The sequence below is a fragment of the Parasteatoda tepidariorum genome, chromosome 10, assembly GCF_982258835.1.
Source record: "Parasteatoda tepidariorum strain Cologne lab strain chromosome 10, Ptep-v5.0, whole genome shotgun sequence".
In the NCBI taxonomy this organism is placed as follows: Eukaryota; Metazoa; Arthropoda; class Arachnida; order Araneae; family Theridiidae; genus Parasteatoda; species Parasteatoda tepidariorum.
The window spans coordinates 8,849,141-8,870,281 of NC_141764.1; the positions used below are offsets into that span (position 1 = coordinate 8,849,141).

Here is a 21,141-nt window from a genome sequence, read left to right on the forward strand (position 1 = left end):
GGTGTGCGATATTGGTCCTCGTTAAACTGTTTTACCGTAAAGTGCTCGACTTCACGTGCAAGTAGTCGGGTTACCGAAGCGGGGGAGCCATCCGCAGCTGAGGATCATAATTGCGATGGCATGTCTCCGGATTATCCTCAGGGATGTTTCCCGGATCGTCGCTAATAGCCCATTGTGCAGCTCTAGTTCGACGTAAATTAACAGCAACAACAACAACGTACGACGTAAATGTACAACAACTACAACCTATCACTCGTTCTGCGATAAGCGAGCTATAAGCAAAATACTTTAAAGAGTTCCAAAACTGCACGCGGGTTATAATCAATTCTACCATCATTTTTATACGAAAGTAGGACTTTTTAGGTATTGAATTTCGGTTGGAAAAATTTTAAGGTATAAACATTTATTCTGGTAATTTTTATTCCGCATTTTGTAATATTCTATGCTTGTTAACTGTAGTTAAGTAGTAAACTTTGGATGATTCTAAACTATATTATTAGTTATGAGATTTGCCAATTGTTTCAGCGGAATTTTCAGTGGCGTGATGTTTACGGCTAAATTGGTTACGAAGCAGATTTTTGTGAATATTTTCCACGCCGTATTTAAGTCCTGTCTGCTATAAAATGACGCCTGCATTATAAACACCACATTTTAGCAACGTTGCGAGGAGTTAAGCATGCTGACATTTCAATTCTGTTACTCAGGGTGAAGCCTCTTAATTGTTTGAGCGTTTGTTTCCTCATAAGTAAGGTGGTCTCCGAAGCAAGGAATAACTTTCAACTGTTTTTAATTACGCAACAATCTCTGTTTTGTGTTTATTTGAGAAAGGATAAACCTCTTTACACGCTCAGGGTGCGTAGCGTTTGTAAAAAGTACTTAAAGCTGCATTTTTCATTGGATGTTTTTAAAAAGTGCTTAATATTTCACTTTTCCAAAATGAGATTTTTCCTTTACCGTGTTAAATTTCGCTACGAAGTATGTAGAGAGACACTTCACATTGTTCTATTCAACGTTTGCGCAATTAATTAAACTCCAATCTATTTCCGCATGTCGTCAGTCCGTAGCATATTAAAATGCCATTCGATTTATATGAGTAAAAAATTGTGACAATTGTCTAAAACAATGCCAAAATTTTTTGTTGAATGACGGTTAGAACTAGATAAAATCGTCAATTGTTAAACACTTTCCAATTCTGCCTAATTGGGATTTTTTCAACGTGCTTTTGAAAAATATTATTTGAGTGCTTGAAAAGTGCTTAAAGGGTGCTTATTTTCTTGTTGAATAATTTGGCAATGCACCCTGACGCTTGATTGATTCTTTTTAATCAAAGTAATAAAAAGGTCTTTTGAGGCATTACGCTTTGGCTCTTTTATCTGTTAATTTAGCTCTGGGTCGGGCTGGAAGTTTGGGACCCAGGGGGAATTTTCCCGCTCAGTCTTGGCAACTTCTGATCCCTGTAAACTTCTACATTAAATATTTCCTATTAAAAAATGTGGCACCTCGGCTATTGTAGTTGGCGTGGCAGATCGCAATAGAGAAATGTCATCAGAGGGGGACTTCCCAAGGGCTGATTTTGCTCTGGCAAAAAATCCGGATTTTTCGGTAACAGTGATCCTGCAGTTACCGGAGATCGAAAGTTCAGACGTTTTAAAAAATCGTTGATCACCGAAGTTTCCGGAAATCAAATTTTCAAAGGTGGTACTTAAAAACTCAGTTTATTTTATTTGTTTATAAGGGAGAGCCAGAAAGATACTTTATAAGCTTATATTCATGATTAATATTCATTTTTTATCCGTAAATAGTTATTATAATCATAAACTCACGAAAGATAGACATGTTTGTAAATTTTAATTACTTCTCCAGGTATGTGTAAAATTTCAAATACATTTTAAGTAAACTAAGAAATATTCAGAAAAAGAAAAAAAAAACTTGTTTTAAATTTAAACTCAAGAAATTTTCCGGAATTTCGACTTGGGCTCACAATCACCCCTGCTTCCCTGAGGTGCCTTTTAAAAAAGTAAAAATGTCCTCAATTTCTTGGAAATGTTAATAAAGCGACATTGATTTCACATAGTAACTTGATTTTTGTAAATTATATAAAATTTAAAACATTATTAAGCCAAATATTTGATATTCAATGACACATGACACGATTCTAGTTAGACAAACACATGACACGATTCTAGTTAGTTCTTTTTCCAAGAATATATTTTTTTTTTTGGTCATTCAATATTTAAATTCCCTAGAGCAAAAATGGTTGTCATAAATTTTTTGCTGAGATCTCAGCGGTCTGTTTAGAAGAAATTTGGGTCCATTAAGAAGAAATTTGAGTCCCTTAGAAATTTGAAGAAATTTGGGTCCCTTACAAAATATCTTTTCATAAAAACGAACCCTTCTCAAAATATTTTAACTTAAAAACGGACCCTTCACAAAACAATTTATCTTTTAATCGGACCCTTCACAAATTTGTTTATCTTCATTATTGTTTTGCTTGTTGTTATTGTTAAACTTTTCCCGGGTAGGGGGGAGGCAGATGTAAGTTTTGTCTTCGGCTGACACTTCTTTCTTTATTCGTCCGAAATTAATATTCTGCTTTTAGCAGTGTAGGCTAAATGCCAAATATTTGTATGTTGCATCCCTAATTTAGTAGCAGTAATTGCTGTTTATTTTTGAAAATTTAATTTTTTTAATTATAATTTTACAGTGTTGAGCATAATCTTGTATCTATTTACAATTTAAAAACTTCTTGAAAAAGGTTTTTGCTATTGCAGGACCCTATTTGCACAAATTCACAAAAGCAGGACACTAGTTGAAAGAATGTGACTTAACGTTTATATTATATTCACAAATTACAAGTCATTTTTTCACAATTTTGCAAAAACAGGACCTTTCACAAAATGTTTGGACAGACCCCTGATGACAAGGGAGAAGGTAATGCAGGGAGGACGACTCCCTGCACGGTTGCCACTCCACAGGGAAAATGCAGGGAATTTTGAATGTTTCATTTTAAACTGTGCAAATACAGGGAATTTTTATTTATTTTTTTTCTTTTACAAAATGTTGACCTTTCAATGTGCAAATTAAGATTTAAAGATAGTTCAGCCGTAGGTACTATACTATTTCATTTGCTGTATCATTTTTTTTTTTTTTGTATGTTGAACTGTTCTCTATTTCTCTAAGTTTTTCTAGCAATTGAAACTAGTATTAGTTATCTTAATATACATTTAATATCTTAATATATACTTAATATACACACATTTGCACAGTTATTTTGTGTTTCCTCTTTATGTATTGTGTATGGAAATCACGGGGAACTTCTTTTCCAGATTTAAGTGACAACCGTGTCCAGTGTTTATTACCTGGACATGGTTGTCACTCAAATCTGGCAATCTTATGTGTTGTTCACATTGTCACAACACATAAAATTCAATTTCACCTGAAGAAGGCGAAATTGAAATTTATGTGTTATAATAATGTCGTTTTAATACAAAACATTGGAGTTTAAAAATTACGTGAAAAATGCAATGATTTGTAGTGAATTGAATGTGTCTTGAAAAGTGAGTTCTCAAATTGATAATCATTGTATTGTAATAATACGAAAATTAGAAAGCCACGTCACTGGAAAAAAAAAAAAAATCTATCATCATATTGTGTGAAATTGTTATGGACTCGTGTATTAATAACATGATCATTAGTTGCGCACTAATGATAAAATTTCTTTTCATAAATGTCAAAAGAATATTAACATATGCATAATTTAATTTCCAGAAAAAAAATTTTTCTCCAAAATTCAATAGGACACAATTTAATAATATTTTACAAATAAACATTTAAAGGCTATTTTCAAGATACAAATTTATTTATTTATTTTAAAACAATAAGTACACATGTTTAGTGCTAGCAATAAACAATTAGGGTTGGGGAGGCCTGGTTTATAGGCTCAAAGGAGTAAATCTTTCATCAAAAGGGCCAACTTCGTTTCGAATGAACACTGTAGGTTATATCCTGTTTAGTCTATAGACTAATTGTATTATATTGAAGACTAATTTTATTATCTTTTATACTCTATAAACTAATTGTATTATTTTGTAGTTTGTAGATTAATTAAAAACTAGTATTAAAATTCTTTTTTTATTTCTAGTAAAGATGTCCATTACATTGGACCATATTAACCCTTTTTTTGACCTAAATGCCCATTTGGAAGATTTAAATGTGGCACCCACTGCAACAGGTGGTACAGGCATCAATAATATGCAGCAGTTTCCTCCGCCATGTCCTACCATTCCATAGTAAGTTATTTTAATAACCATTATTTGATTATTAAGGAATAGAATGTTGTGTTTTGTTAAAATTCTTTATGATGAATATATAAAAATGAAAGATTTGTTTCATTATTAAACAAACATGGCAAGGAAAAAATCCAGTGGATTTTACGAAATTCTATAAATTTCATGATAATTGCTGCATAATGTGCTAAATATTTTTCATATAGAGAATTTTACAGTCATCAAAACAGAAAAACTGCAATATTTTCCAGGTATGATTGACATTAAATGAACTTGAAATGTTATGTATTATGTTTACGCATAATTTTGAATAGTAAAAGGTATTTAATTCATTAATGTTATGTTTATGTTAAAAAGTATCTGGATAAAGAAAAGAATGAACAAGTATGTTGAATTTTTGAACTTAAAGCTTTTTGAAAAATTGTGTTGGCAGAATTTTTTCAGTCTTTCTTCGACTAACCTCTCTAGTACTAACTATATCTTTCTTCAAGAAACTTTTAGTAATAACAAATACAGTTAGACCTCGATATAAGGTCAACCGCATATATAAGGTCACTTTAATAAAGTCCCCGTTGACTGAATAGGAATTATTTGTTACAGATTATCGGATATATGGTCAAGTTTCAAAAGTTGTTATCGCTTATAAGGTCATTTTTATCTGAGGCATAACATGGTGTCCACCACATACATAGAAAATTGTTTTCGTAATGTAGGTTTTGAGAGTTCTCTGAATATCATTAATGACGAAACCGTGGCCATGCCATTGAAGAGGAGGCTGTATATGGTTTGACTGATGAGGAAATTGCCACCACTTATGAAGCTACAATTTCTGAAATTATTTTACAAGTTTCACAAGTTGTGGACAGTGATCCTGAGACTGTAGCTGTAACCCAAAGGAAAAGCTTCAATGCAATAAATGTCAAACGAAATTTTGTTACAAGCCATGAGGGAGCTGAGGAACATTTTGAGAAGTTACAAAATCTAGAAAACATTGTTCGATAATAATAGATTATTTTAAATAAGGTTAGATGTAATGTATGTCTATAAACTTTGAGGAAATTTGTAAACAGCTTTATTTTAAATTAATTTTTTGTTCAATAATCTAACTTTCTTTAATTTATTAATTCTGTTAAAATTTATTGACTTAAATATTTAATTTATGACCGATTGTTTTCGTTTGTATTACCGTTTTTAAAAATCATTATGTGTACTATTTACGTGCTTAGTTATGAACTGCTAATGAATCTGTTAAAAGTTCACCACGCTTATTAGGTCACTTTTGCAATGTCCCTTAGGGTGACCTTATATTGAGGTCTGACTGTATACATGTTACCAATTTAAACTAATAAAAGCTTCAACATAAAAAAAAACTTTTCTAATAAAAAATTTGAATGTGTAATATTTTTTTAATTTTAATATTAAGAGTGACATTCTCCAATTTCGTAGGGTGAAAACCACACTAATCATTTCCTTTTTTGTAAATCATCCTCACATTAAAGAAAAATAATAAAAAAACTTGAAATTCGTAGCAGCAACAACCGACGGAGAAATCACGCTAAGTGGACTGGTCAAAAAAGGATTACTAAATGCTTGTTTTCATTTCAAGATTCCGTTGTTGTAATAAATAATATTCTATTAAAATTATAGGATTTTCAAAACTACGTGGAAGTTAAAAGTATTAAAAGTAAATAAAAAATAGAGAAAAAATTTCTGCAGAGAAGAAAACCAACTGAAAAAATTATGTCACTGGGGTCATTAGTATTTTTTAGTTTTTGTAGCATGTGCATCCTTCCCACATGCTGAAGACTAAGCATTTGACAATTTGTTCTTTAGTTGTTGACTAGTAGACAGACCTTAGAATTGCCCGGTTCAACTGTCAGCCTCACTACCTTGGAGGATGTTGACGATAATAGTACTGCCATCACTGAGGGACCAGCGATCAGTGAATTGCAAAATGACGAAACCAGACAAATCTACTCTACTTACTTTAATGAAGCCGCAAACTAACAGGTAAAAAAGATTTTCCTCTTTTTTTTCTGGTTTCAAATTTCCCTAAAAATTTGAGTGCAATATGCTTTCAGGGTTGCCACTCCACAAGGAGAACAGAGAAAATACAGGGAATTTTTAATATGTACTGGGAAAAGAGAGGGAATTTTTTTGCTTCTCCAGATTCGAGTGGCAACCTTTCTTGTTAAGAGATAATCAGCTTAAAAATTTCATATTAAACATGTAAAATACAACAATAATTGATAGTTGACTCACTGGACCAAACATGTGTTTCATGTAAATCGATATTTAACGTTATGCAGTTTCGTGTTAATGAGGTTCAACTGTATCATAAATCTATTCTAATTATATTTTTTTATCTGATCTCTTTTTAACGTATCACCAATCTTACTCACATGATAATGAAATGACATATTTGTGAGTCTTGATTTTTAGGATATTTATTTGATATTTGTATTCTCTGGGTCATATTGTTTGATTTATAATGTTTATGATATTGTATTGTGGTGCAAATTGATGTTATTTTTAGCTGATCTCTTTTTAGCATATAACTAATCTTATATACAGGACAATGAAATTACATATTTGTGATTCTTAATTTTTAGGATGTTTATTTGATATTTGTATACTCTGGGTCATATTGTTTGATTTATAATGTTTATGATATTGTATTGTGGTGCAAATTGATGTTATTTTTAGCTGATCTCTTTTTAGCATATAACTAATCTTATACACAGGATAATGAAATTACATGTTTGTGATTCTTAATTTTTAGGATGTTTATTTGATATTTGTATTCTCTGGGTCAAATTGTTTGATTTATAATGTTTATGATATTATGTTGTGGTGCAAATTGGTGTTATTTTTCAAATTTAACTATGCCAGGCTTTATATGATTTTTTTTAAATATTTGAACTTCTCTAGTAAGTAAATTTACTTTGTTTGATTTTGCACGAATCTCACATTAAAGAGAAGTAGTTGTTTATTCTCTCTATTGTATTTACGGAATGGTTGTTGTTTTCATAGTTATATGAATAATTTTTCAAATATTATTTTACTATTAATATATTGTAAATATTAATATATACTCTTAATATATACTATTAATTTAGTATCAATATATACTTCAACTCTTTTCTTCCTTTTTACTCTGTTTTTTTAAGTTTAAAATCTATAAATATGAAGAAGCAGAGAATTACAGTTTTGTTTATAATTTCAATTAATGTTATTATAATGCTTTTTTAATTCTATTGTTGTGTTTTTGACTTAAGACTTATTCTATTTATTTTATCAATTTCAAAGTCCAGTTTATATTTTTATATTACTCATTTAAGAAGAAATAAAACAACTTTAAATTACTACATATATCTGACTGTATGTAAATATTTGCTTTTGTGTTTTTCTTTCCAGCTAGTTTATTGCTTCCACTCTTTTCTTTCTTTTTTACTCTGTTTTTTTTAAGTTCAAAATCAATAAATATGAAGATGCAGAGAATAACAGTTTTGGTTATAATTTCAATTATTATTTATAATGCTTTCTAAAATTTATTGTTGTGTTTTTGACTTCAGACTTATTTTATCAATTTAAAATTCTAGTATAGGCATTTTATATTACACTTACTTTTAAGAAGATATAAAACAACTTTAAATTACTGCATATATCTGACTCTATGTAATTATTTGCTTTTGTACTTTTTTTCCAGCTAGTTTATTGCTTCAACTCTTTTCTTCCTTTTTTACTCTGTTTTTTTAAGTTTAAAATCTATAGATATGAAGAAGCAGAGAATTACAGTTTTGTTTATGATTTCAATTAATGTTATTATAATGCTTTTTTAATTTTATTGTTGTGTTTTTGACTTTAGACTTATTCCATTTATTTTATCAATTTCAAAGTCTAGTTTATATTTTTATATTACTCATTTAAGAAGAAATAAAACAACTTTAAATTACTACATATATCTGACTGTATGTAATTATTTGCTTTTGTGTTTTTCTTTCCAGCTAGTTTATTGCTTCAACTCTTTTCTTTCTTTTTTACTCTGTTTTTTTATGTTTAAAATCAATGAATATGAAGATGCTGAGAATAGCAATTTTGGATATAATTTCAATTAATGTTATAATGCTTTTTCAAATTTATTGTTGTGTTTTTGACTTCAGACTTATTTTGTTTAATTTTTCAATCTAAAATTCTGTTTTAGACATTTTATATTACATTTACTTTTAAGAAGATATAAAACATGTTTCCTTTTCCTTTACTTTATCAATTTAAAATTCTAGTTTGGGCTTTTTATATTAAACTTTTAAGAGGAAATCAATCAACTTTAAATTACTACATTTATCTGATTGTATGTAATTATTTGCTTTTGTGTTTTTTTTTTTTTTTTTTTTCAAGCAACTCTTTTCTTTTTTTTTTAACTGTTTCTTTATGTTTAAAATCAATAAATATGAAGATGCAGAGAATGACAGTTTTGTTTATAATTCCAAATAATGTTATTATAATGCTTTTTTAAGTCTATTGTTGTGTTTTTGACTTCAAACTTATTTTATTTATTTTATCAATTTAAAATTCTAGTTTAGGCATTTTATATAACACATTTGAAAAGAAATGAAACAAGTTTAAATTACTACATATATCTGACTCTATGTAATTATTTGCTTTTGTATTTTTTTTCAGCTAGTTTATAACTTTAACTCTTTTTTTTTTTTTCACTCTGTTTTTTTTAAGGTTAAAATCAATAAATATGAAGATGCACAGAAAACAGTTTTGGATATAATTTCAATTAATGTTATTATAATTCTTTTTTTAATTTATTGTTGTGTTTTTCACTTCAGGCTTATTTTATTTACTTTATCAATTTGAAATTCTAGTTTAGGCTTTTTATATTATTTGTACTTTTAAGAGGAAATCAATCAACTTTAAATTACTACATATATCTGATTATATGTGATCATTTGCTCTTGTGTTTTTTTTTCCAGCAACTCTTTTCTTTAACTCTTTTTTTATGTTTAAAATCAATAAATATGAAGATGCAGAGAATAACAGTTTTGGTTATAATTTCAATTAATGTTATAATAATGCATTTTTAAATTTATTGTTGTGTTTTAGACTTCACACTTATTTTATCTATTTACTATTCTAGTTTCGGCTTTTTATATTACACTTTTAGAAGGAAATAAATCAACTTAAATATACTACATATATCTGACTGTATGTAATTATTTGCTTTTGATTTTTTTTCCAGCTAGTTTATTGCTTCAACTCTATTTTTCCTTTTTTACTCTGTTTTTTTTTTAAGTTCAAGATCAATAAATATGAAGATGCAGAGAATAACTGTTTTGGTTATAATTTCAATTATTATTTATAATGCTTTCTAAAATTTATTGTTGTGTTTTTGACATCAGACTTATTTTATCAATTTAAAATTCTAGTGTAGGCATTTTATATTACACTCACTTTTAAGAAGAAATAAAACAACTTTAAATTACTGCATATATCTGACTCTATGTAATTATTTGCTTTTGTACTTTTTTTCCAGCTAGTTTAATGCTTCAACTCTTTTCTTCCTTTTTTACTCTGTTTTTTTAAGTTTAAAATCTATAGATATGAAGAAGCAGAGAATTACAGTTTTGTTTATAATTTCAATTAATGTTATTATAATGCTTTTTTAATTTTATTGTTGTGTTTTTGACTTTAGACTTATTCTATTTATTTTATCAATTTCAAAGTCTAGTTTATATTTTTATATTACTCATTTAGGAAGAAATAAAACAACTTTAAATTACTACATATATCTGACTGTATGTAATTATTTGTTTTTGTGTTTTTTTTTTCCAGCTAAATTTTTGCCCAGGTTTTCTTTCTTTTCTACTCTTTTTTTTTAAGTTTAAAATCTATCAATATAAAGATGCAGAGAATTTCAGTTTTGTTTATAATTTCAATTAATGTTATTATAGTGCTTCTTTAAAATTATTGTTGTGTTTTTGAGTTCAAACTTATGTTATTTACTTTATCAATTTTAAATTCTAGTTTAGGCTTTTTATATTACACTTTTAAGAGGAAATCAATCAACTTTAAATTACTACATTTGTCTGATTGTATGTAATCATTTGCTTTTGTGTTTTTTTTTTCCAGCAACTCTTTTCTTTTCTTTTTACTGTTTTTTTATGTTTAAAATCAATAAATATGAAGATGCAGATAATAACAGTTTTAGTTATAATTTCAATTAAAGTTATTATAATACTTTTTTAAATTTATTGTTGTGTTTTTGACGTCAGACTTATTTTGTTATTTTTTCAATTCAAAATTCTATTTTAGACATTTTATATTGCATTTACTTTTAAGAAGATATAAAACAAGTTTAAATTACTACATGTATCTGACTGTATGTAATTGTTCGCTTTTGTATTTTTTTTCCAGCTAGTTTATTGCTTGAACTCTTTTTTTTTTCATTCTGTTTTTTTTAAGTTTAAAATCAATAAATATGAAGATGCAGAGAATAGCAGTTTTGGTTATGCCTATCATTTCAATTAATGTTATTATAAAGCTTTTTTAAATTTATTTTTCTGTTTTTTACTTTAGACTTATTTTATTTATTTTATCATTTATAATTCTAGTTCAGGCATTTCATATTAAACTTTTGAGAAGTAAAACAAGTTTAAATTACTACACATATATCACTGTATGTAATTATTTGCTTTTGTTTTTTCTTTTCTAGCTTGTTTATTGCTTCAAATCTTTTCTTTCTTTTTTTTCTCTGTTTTTTTTCAGTTTAAAATCTATAAATTTGAAGATGCAGAGAATTACAGTTTTGTTTATAATTCCAAATAATGTTATTATAATGCTTTTTTAAGTTTATTGTTGTGTTTTTGACTTCAAACTTATTTTATTTATTTTATCAATTTAAAATTCTAGTTTAGGCATTTTATGTAATACTTTTGAAAAGAAATGAAACAAGTTTAAATTACTACATATATCTGACTCTATGTAATTCTTTGCTTTTGTATTTTTTTTCAGCTAGTTTATAGCTTTAACTCTTTTTTTTTTCACTCTTTTTTTTAAGGTTAAAATCAATAAATATGAAGATGCAGAGAATAAAAGTTTTAGTTATAATTTCAATAAATGTTATTATAATTCTTTTTTAAAATTATTGTTGTGTTTGGACTTCAAACTTATTTTATTTATTTTATCAGTTTAAAATTCTTGTATGGGCATTTTATTTTACACTTACTTTTAAAAAGAAATAAAACAACTTTAAATTACTGCATTTATCTGATTCTTTGTAATCATTTGCTTTTGTGTTTTTTTTCCAGCAACTCTTTTCTTTCTTTTTTACTCTGTTTTTTTAAGTTTTAAATCAATAAATATGAAGATGCAGAGAATAACAGTTTTGGATATAATTTCAATTAATGTTATTATAATGCTTTTTTAATTTTATTGTTGTGTTTTTGACTTTAGGCTTATTCTATTTATTTTCTCAATTTCAAAGTCTAGTTTATATTTTTATATTACTCATTTAAGAAGAAATAAAACAACTTTAAATTACTAATCTGACTGTATGTAATTATTTGCTTTTGTGTTTTTCTTTCCAGCTAGTTTATTGCTTCAACTCTTTTCTTTCTTTTTTCTCTGTTTTTTTATGTTTAAAATCAATGAATATGAAGATGCTGAGAATAGCAATTTTGGATATAATTTCAATTAATGTTGTTATAATGCTTTTTCAAATTTATTGTTGTGTTTTTGACTTCAGACTTATTTTGCTTAATTTTTCAATCTAAAATTCTATTTTAGACATTTTATATTACATTTACTTTTAAGAAGATATAAAACAATATTAACTTACAACATGTATCTGACTGTATGTAATTATTTGCTTTTGTGTTTTTTTTTCCAGCAACTCTTTTCTTTAACTCTTTTTTTATGTTTAAAATCAATAAATATGAAGATGCAGAGAATAACAGTTTTGGTTATAATTTCAATTAATGTTATAATAATGCATTTTTAAATTTATTGTTGTGTTTTAGACTTCAGACTTATTTTATCAATTTACTATTCTAGTTTTGGCTTTTTATATTACACTTTTAGAAGGAAATAAATCAACTTAAACTTACTACATATATCTGACTGTATGTAATTATTTGCTTTTGATTTTTTTTCCAGCTAGTTTATTGCTTCAACTCTATTTTTCCTTTTTTACTCTGTTTTTTTTAAGTTCAAAATCAATAAATATGAAGATGCAGAGAATAACAGTTTTGTTTATAATTTCAATTATTTATAATGCTTTCTAAAATTTATTGTTGTGTTTTTGACTTCAGACTTATTTTATCAATTTAAAATTCTAGTATAGGCATTTTATATTACACTTACTTTTAAGAAGAAATAAAACAACTTTAAATTACTGCATATATCTGACTCTATGTAATTATTTGCTTTTGTACTTTTTTTCCAGCTAGTTTAATGCTTCAACTCTTTTCTTCCTTTTTTACTCTGTTTTTTTTAAGTTTAAAATCTATAGATATGAAGAAGCAGAGAATTACAGTTTTGTTTATAATTTCAATTAATGTTATTATAGTGCTTTTTTAATTTTATTGTTGTGTTTTTGACTTTAGACTTATTCTATTTATTTTATCAATTTCAAAGTCTAGTTTATATATTTTATATTACTCATTTAAGAAGAAATAAAACAACATTAAATTACTACATATATCTGACTGTCTGCAATAATTTGCTTTTGTGTTTTTCTTTCCAGGTAGTTTATTGCTTCAACTCGTTTCGTTCTTTTTTACTCTGTTTTTTTTATGTTTAAAATCAATAAATATGAATATGCAGAGAATAGCAGTTTTTTTTTATGCCTATCATTGCAATTTATGATATTATAATGTTTTTTTTTTTTTATTGTTCTGTTTTTGACTTTAGACTTATTTTATTTATTTTATCAATTTAAAATTCTAGTTTAGGCATTTCATATTAAACCTTTGAGGAGAAGTAAAACAAGTTTAAATTACTGCACATATATGACTGTATGTAAGTATTTGCTTTTGTGTTTTGTTTTTTTCCAGCAACTCTTTTCTTTCTTTGTTACTCTGTTATTTTAAGTTTAAAATCAATGAATATGAAGATGCTGAGAATAGCAATTTTGGATATAATTTCAATTAATGTTGTTATAATGCTTTTTCAAATTTATTGTTTTGTTTTTGACTTCAGACTTATTTTGTTTAATTTTTTTATCTAAAATTCTATTTCAGACATTTTATATTACATTTACTTTTAAGGAGATATAAAACAATATTAAATTACAACATGTATCTGACTGTATGTAATTATTTGCTTTTGTGTTTTTTTTTCCAGCAACTCTTTTCTTTTTTCTTTTTTTTACTCTTTTTTTATGTTTAAAATCAATAAATATTAAGATGCAGAGAGTTACAGTTTTGTTTATAATTCCAAATAATGTTATTATAATGCTTTTTTAAGTTTATTGTTGTGTTTTTGACTTCAAACTTATTTTATTTATTTTATCAATTTAAAATTCTAGTTTAGGCATTTTATGTAATACTTTTGAAAAGAAATGAAACAAGTTTAAATTACTACATATATCTGACTCTATGTAATTCTTTGCTTTTGTATTTTTTTTCAGCTAGTTTATAGCTTTAATTTTTTTTTTTCACTCTTTTTCTTTAAGGTTAAAATCAATAAATATGAAGATGCAGAGAATAAAAGTTTTAGTTATAATTTCAATAAATGTTATTATAATTCTTTTTTAAAATTATTGTTGTGTTTGGACTTCAAACTTATTTTATTTATTTTTTCAGTTTAAAATTCTTGTATGGGCATTTTATTTTACACTTACTTTTAAAAAGAAATAAAACAACTTTAAATTACTGCATTTATCTGATTCTTTGTAATCATTTGCTTTTGTGTTTTTTTTCCAGCAACTCTTTTCTTTCTTTTTTACTCTGTTTTTTTAAGTTTTAAATCAATAAATATGAAGATGCAGAGAATAACAGTTTTGGATATAATTTCAATTAATGTTATTATAATGCTTTTTTAATTTTATTGTTGTGTTTTTGACTTTAGACTTATTCTATTTATTTTATCAATTTCAAAGTCTAGTTTATATTTTTATATTACTCATTTAAGAAGAAATAAAACAACTTTAAATTACTAATCTGACTGTATGTAATTATTTGCTTTTGTGTTTTTCTTTCCAGCTAGTTTATTGCTTCAACTCTTTTCTTTCTTTTTTCTGTTTTTTTATGTTTAAAATCAATGAATATGAATATGCTGAGAATAGCAATTTTGGATATAATTTCAATTAATGTTGTTATAATGCTTTTTCAAATTTATTGTTGTGTTTTTGACTTCAGACTTATTTTGTTTAATTTTTCAATCTAAAATTCTATTTTAGACATTTTATATTACATTTACTTTTAAGAAGATATAAAACAATATTAACTTACAACATGTATCTGACTGTATGTAATTATTTGCTTTTGTGTTTTTTTTTCTAGCAACTCTTTTCTTTAACTCTTTTTTTATGTTTAAAATCAATAAATATGAATATGCAGAGAATAACAGTTTTGGTTATAATTTCAATTAATGTTATAATAATGCTTTTTTAAATTTATTGTTGTTTTTGACTTCACACTTATTTTATTTATATTTTTTATATTTCACCTTTAAGAAGAAATAAAACAACTTTAAATTACTACATATATCTGACTGTATGTAATTTTTTGCTTTTGTGTTTTTCTTTCCAGCTAGTTTATTGCTTCAACTCTTTTTTTCTTTTTTTTTACTCTGTTTTTTTTTTTTTTTTTACTCATGGAACTTTTTCGTACTAATTTTCGAAAGTCATTCAAACATTGTAAAATGTCAAATGATAAGATATAAACTATAAGTTTGTCAAGAGTATGGACTAATCCAACACATTGAAAAATTGTGCTATAATTTCAGATTGATTACTCTGATAAAAATGTTACTGAAAAAGGTGAAATTCCTATAAATATTTCTGAAAAAAAATTTAAAAGTTAATTTTTAAAAAAAATGTAACGTATTTTTCATGACATTGTACTCTTGTCGGTCCAAAAAGTAAATTATAATGTTTGTAATGATTATAAATACTTAATTTGGGCTATATTCATGGGTGCAAGTCTTCCGTCCTCGGGACGGATTTCGGTCTTTCGAAAATGTCCGCGCAATGTCGAAGACGGAAATCGGATTCTGTCCTTAAAAATATTGTTTAGGTCTACGTTATTGGTCTCATTTCTTATGCCCTGTTGTTATTTTATCAAAACACAGATGAATAAAAAAATTTTGTATAGTACTTAAACTTGATGTATTATGGTAAAGCTTTCTTAGATAGTTTGCATATGTCGAGGGGGTATTGTGTATGTTAGGTATTTCAGTCTTGGCTTTTTTTCCAACTTGCACCCATGGCTATATTAAAACTGCCTACGCATATTTTAGTTGAAAATTTAATTTTTCACTTTTGGCCAAAGATCATGGTCTTCTGGCCCACAGTAACCTGTATTATGCATAATGTTGGAAAAACTAATTTACACCTGTACAAATTGCACTACTGGAGAAATTAATTTACACCTGTATTATTCACACTGCTGGAGAGATTAATTTACACCTGCATTATTCACACTGCTGGAGAAATTAATTTACACCTGTATTATTCACACTGCTGGAGAAATTAATTTACACCAAAATTGTGATGGCATGTGTCGGATCATCCTCAGGAACGATTCCCCAACCAGGGCCAATAGCCCATTGTGCAGCCCTCATCCGACGCAAATAACGTGCCAACCATTTTTTGCATAAAATTTGCTGCTGTTGTTGTTGTTTATTTACGTCGCACTAGAGCTGCACAATGGGCTATTGGCGACGGTCTGGGAAACCTACCTGAGGATGATCGGAAGACATGCCATCACAATTTTGATCCTCTGCAGAGGGGATGGCACCCGCGCTTCGGTAGCCCGACGACCTGCGCGCGAAGTCGAGCACTTTACGGTAGCACAGTTTAACGAGGACCAATACCGCACACCCTTGGTCCCTACGCAGATTGATCCAAGTGATCGCCCACCCGCACACTGACCGCAGCCAGTGATGTGTGACCATGGATCTGCTGGGAACCGTGTCTTAACGATCAGTCCACTGCAGGACAATTTGCACCTGTATAATTTACACTGCCTGTATAATTTACACATGTTCAAAATGATTTTGAATAAAAAATAATGAGCTTATATGAAGCATGGAGAATTATTTACAAAGATTTATTCATGTTTTCACGGGCCAGCTTGTTATTCTAAAGCATTTTTTTTTTTTCATTTAGTCATCAACATCTTGACCAACGAATGTTTAATTTAAGAGATGCTATCAAATATTACTTGCAATTTCGCTCCTTTATTTCCTGTAATAAATGAAGTTTTCTTCCTTTTTAAAATATCACTCTTTTTCCGAGCTGCACAGTCGCATGTGAAAGTGATTGTTCGCAGCTTAAATATTAGCTACACGTGACTTTAAATACGCAGTTCACTCATTTAAAAGTGCGTCTATTGACAGATTCAAGTTCTTTTTTTTTTATGTACAATTAATTATTTTTCAATTCTAGCTATATTTCTTTATTTTATAACTGTCGTTCAACAGCAGGCCCAATTTAATGGGTTCACAACTACTAATGTTCAACTCCGTAGCTTTGTCATTTTGAACCAATCCAGAAGACAAGGAAACTCCTTTATCAAGTATTGGGAGAAATTTGCCTTCGTTGAGGACTTTTTGATGGAACTAATCCGCATTTGCGTTGCATGGAGAGGAAAATCGCGAAAAACCTTCCACGGTAAGCCTGGCGGCAAAGGAATTCTAATCCGTGATCCATCAACCACTGAGGATATTTCAACGTCAGTACTGTGGTCGGGTGCGGGATTCGTATCAGCAAGCCATCGCTAAGATACGAACCTCATTGGAAGGCGAACGCTCTATCCCTTGAGCCATCACGGCTCCATTATTGCAGTGCAGTTCATTATTTCAGTCTAGTTTATTACTTCAGTGCACTTTATTACTTCAGTCAAGTTTATTACTTCAGTGCAGTGTAGAAGGAACTATTTTACGAGAAAGGGATAAAAACAAAACAAAAAATCGCTTGATTGTAATAATTTTTGACTCCGAGTAATAAAATCAGTCCAAAATTTGCTGAATACTGTTTTCATAGGATGCTTATTCTAATAATGGACAACAAAAGAAAAATTTCTTTAATAGCTGTGTTTAGGACATATCTTTCAGTTATGTGCTTAATTTCGTAATAGTTATGATTCGGCTAGTGACTTAATAAATAAAGTTTGTGATATTCCTCTTTTTTTTCTTTCCTTTAAGAGAAAGATTGATCACTCATTTTAAATCTGGTGAATCAAGTTAGAGGTCTTAATTTCTCTAAAGTTCTCTCGACTGTGTCGCCCACGAATGGCAGCAAAAACATTTTTTTTTTGGCGCAATAGAACAAATTAAATATTGAGAGATTTTACTGTTTATAAAATAGTTTCCCCTGTTACAGGGTTTGGATTTGTTTCGTTAAAAAGTGAGGGGGATACTAACAATCACACAAAATGCTTAAAAATATGCATCCTTTTTGAAAATAATTTATAGCATCCAACAGTGTGCGAATCTGATTTTAAAAACACTTATTTTTATGCTGTTATTTGATTTTATTGATTCGTTTTCAATTTTATTTAGAAACATAAATAAACAGTAAAAAAATATGAATTTAATGTACGAGATCAAAACTACACTAGAGTAATATTTTTATTTAAATCTTATGTGCACAAAATATATTAATACAAAGGCTTCATTGTTTTGCAAACGAATCCAACATATATATATATATCAAAGAATGAAATAATCGTCGTGATGAGGTTATTATGTAAATGATGTGCATGTTGCTGTGAATGACCGAAATCGGTGGTTGTTGACTTTCACCAGTGAATGTTGACAATCACATAGTTGCTTTGGTGAATGTCCGAAATATTTATTACATCCGATTTGATATTAATTTATTTATGGATATAATTACATTTATTTGATATTTTAATACTTACTGACGTTAGGTAAGAAGAAAGATCAGTGTTTGGAGTATCGGGCAAATGTATACCGGGCAGTAGCACTTGACCTTACAAAAAACATCAGTGTAGGATATACCGGGCAAATGTATACCGGGGCAATGGCACCTAACTAGATCTAGTATGACTAGACCTTTGGTAAATGTCCGAAATATATACTAGGTCTAGTGCCACAGCCCGGTATACATTTGCCCGATACTCCAAACACTGATCTTTCTTCTAATCTATCGTCAGTAAGTATTAAAATATCGAATAAATGTAATTATAACCAAGAATAAATTAATGACTATGTGATTGTCAACATTCACCAGTGAAAGTCAACAACCACCGATTTCGGTCTTTCACAGTAACATGCACATCTTTTACATAATAATCTCATCAGGACGTTTACTTCATACTTTGCCCAAATAGCATCCGGCATTCTATAGAATGCCTAGGCAATGTGTGAAATATAAATCATTTCATACTTTGCTGGCTAGTTTTAGGCATTGTATATAATGCCGGATATCATATTTTGCCGTTAACAAATATATTATCAAATCTCTTGGTACACACTTTCATCGTTTTAAGTTTCTAAGCCTAGATAATGCACCTCAAAACAAAAATACGTTAGGCAAAAGAGAGAAAGAATTCTTTCACAAAAAAGGACTTAAAAATGCAATAAAATTTACAAATTCCAGAAGGGGGGGGGGAAAGAGCTCGTTTTTAGCTTTTAATACGTTTTTCTATATAATTTCATAATTTCAGGTCAATTTCAAATATAGTTTTTTCAGCGAAACAAAATATGAAGTTAAGTTGAACGAAACAGGGGCAGATTTTTTTCATGGAGAGAAATAAAAATTCGCCTTAAATTATAAAACGTGATAAAAGTATTTAAAAAAAAAAAAAGCACCCTAATTAACTTTTGATCTAGCCACCGTATTTTGACGTGCTAAGACTCAATTTTAACAGTGAATGGACCTCAAATATACTAATGCGATACTTGCACTAGAAAAAGAAAACAGCCTATATCCTATGAACAGCCTATGACCTATGAAGTCAGCAGCAGCTAATCTTTATCAGCAATATCGAGTATCTTTACATAACTTAAAATGTTAATTAACGTTCCGTACATTAAATACGGAGACGTGTAAAACATAGCATTTGTTGAAATATAATTCTTTCTTAGATTTATTATTTGTTCATGTATTTTATTGTGATATAGTTTTCTTTTGTGTACCTGGTCATTTCGATGCATAATAAATACGTTTATGTTCTACATTACTTCGCGGATGTCCTTGTGTTAAATATATAGTGGTAGAATTGAAAACTGTGTGGAAGAATATAGGCTGTGTTTCTTAAGATTATTGGTACTTGACAGGCTTGGCTTACTAAAAGTTGAATGGAAGGAAAAGTTTCTAACTTAAACAAATGCTAAGTTTCAACAACCCAATCAGGATCGAGATACCCACACGACATCTCTTGCAGGTATCCCATTATAAATTGAACCCTTAAAATAATTTTGGAAGTATTGTTGTTGTTTCTAATGCTACTTGCCACACGGGAAAGCCTGCTTGGTGAAACCGAGCAAATTTAAGGCAGCTTGTGCATCTCTTGTTTCTTTAGTGGCGCCATCCTATGACCAAGAATTTGTCTTCAGCCACACACATGTCACAGCCCGTTATATAGGGCGGACCCATTCATACATCCATTCATTCATCCACAGATCGTAATTTTGACCTGAATCAGAGAACGATCAATCTCCAATTCAGTGCCCCCAGAGGTATTGACTTGTAATGGGAACATGGAGGACTTTGTGACGCGATGGATTTAACGTGCATCAGTCACCCTTTACTACACGGGGAGTCTTCGGCCGGCGGGGTTCGAACCCACGAACTCTCGGACATGGGCCCAGCGCCCTACCGAGCAGGCTATTCCGGCCCATTTTGGAAGTATACATTTGTTATTAAAAAAAACAAGATTTTGAATTAAAATAAACTTAAAATATTTTAATTTCTGAACTGTTCGAAAATTTATATATTTATAAATAAAAAGCCTAAAAATTTTTTTAAAAAATGTGCAAAAGATTAATGACTTCGCAAAATCCAATCCATCTAAATTAGAAAATAAAATCTATAAAAAATAGTGTTAGTTGGGATGCATTAAAAAAATGAACCCTAAAAAAAATTTGATTAAAGTAAAAATAACAATTGAAAGCAAAACTCCCAATATGTATTAGAAAACGAAAAAACCTTTTAACAAAGAAGTTAAATGAACTTAAAAAAATTAATTGAAAAATAACTGAAAACATATCAAGTTTCTTTAATCATCAAATATTATAACAATAATTTCTTCAACTTATTTATTTTTTAAATTTATCCTCCAATATAAAAGCTTATATGCAAGGAAACAAACTCACGTTTTTCATATGATTTTTCTCTTTTTGTTGCGTCTTGGAACAAAACGGAATTTACGAAATCACTTTCTGTGTTCGAAATAACCATTACGAAAGCTCGAAACTTCTTAAGACTAGAAACACAATTGTTATTAACCATACCATAAAAGAATCATACCCCTTACTCCAGTTTAAATGCAATCTTCAACAAAAGTGATACATTTTTTGAAATATTCAATTTTTGGTGACATCGTTTCTACCATTATCATATGAGTTCTTCGCTTATATATATTAAAACGAACTATGTCAAAAGAGGCTACTATTTTTATAGTACAGTACCCAGTCAAAGTCAACAGGAAAGAAA

General features: G+C 28.3%; 1 long non-coding RNA gene across 1 annotated transcript; it reads left to right on the plus strand.

Moving 5' to 3' along the window:
- The first annotated feature begins 235 nt into the window (after window positions 1–235).
- LOC122272792 (uncharacterized) lies at window positions 236–14,995 on the plus strand. The gene is made up of 5 exons (XR_015430029.1): window positions 236–393; window positions 4,142–4,289; window positions 6,120–6,296; window positions 13,242–13,313; window positions 13,969–14,995. It is a non-coding gene; the product is annotated as an uncharacterized LOC122272792 (long non-coding RNA).
- The last annotated feature ends 6,146 nt before the right edge of the window (window positions 14,996–21,141 follow it).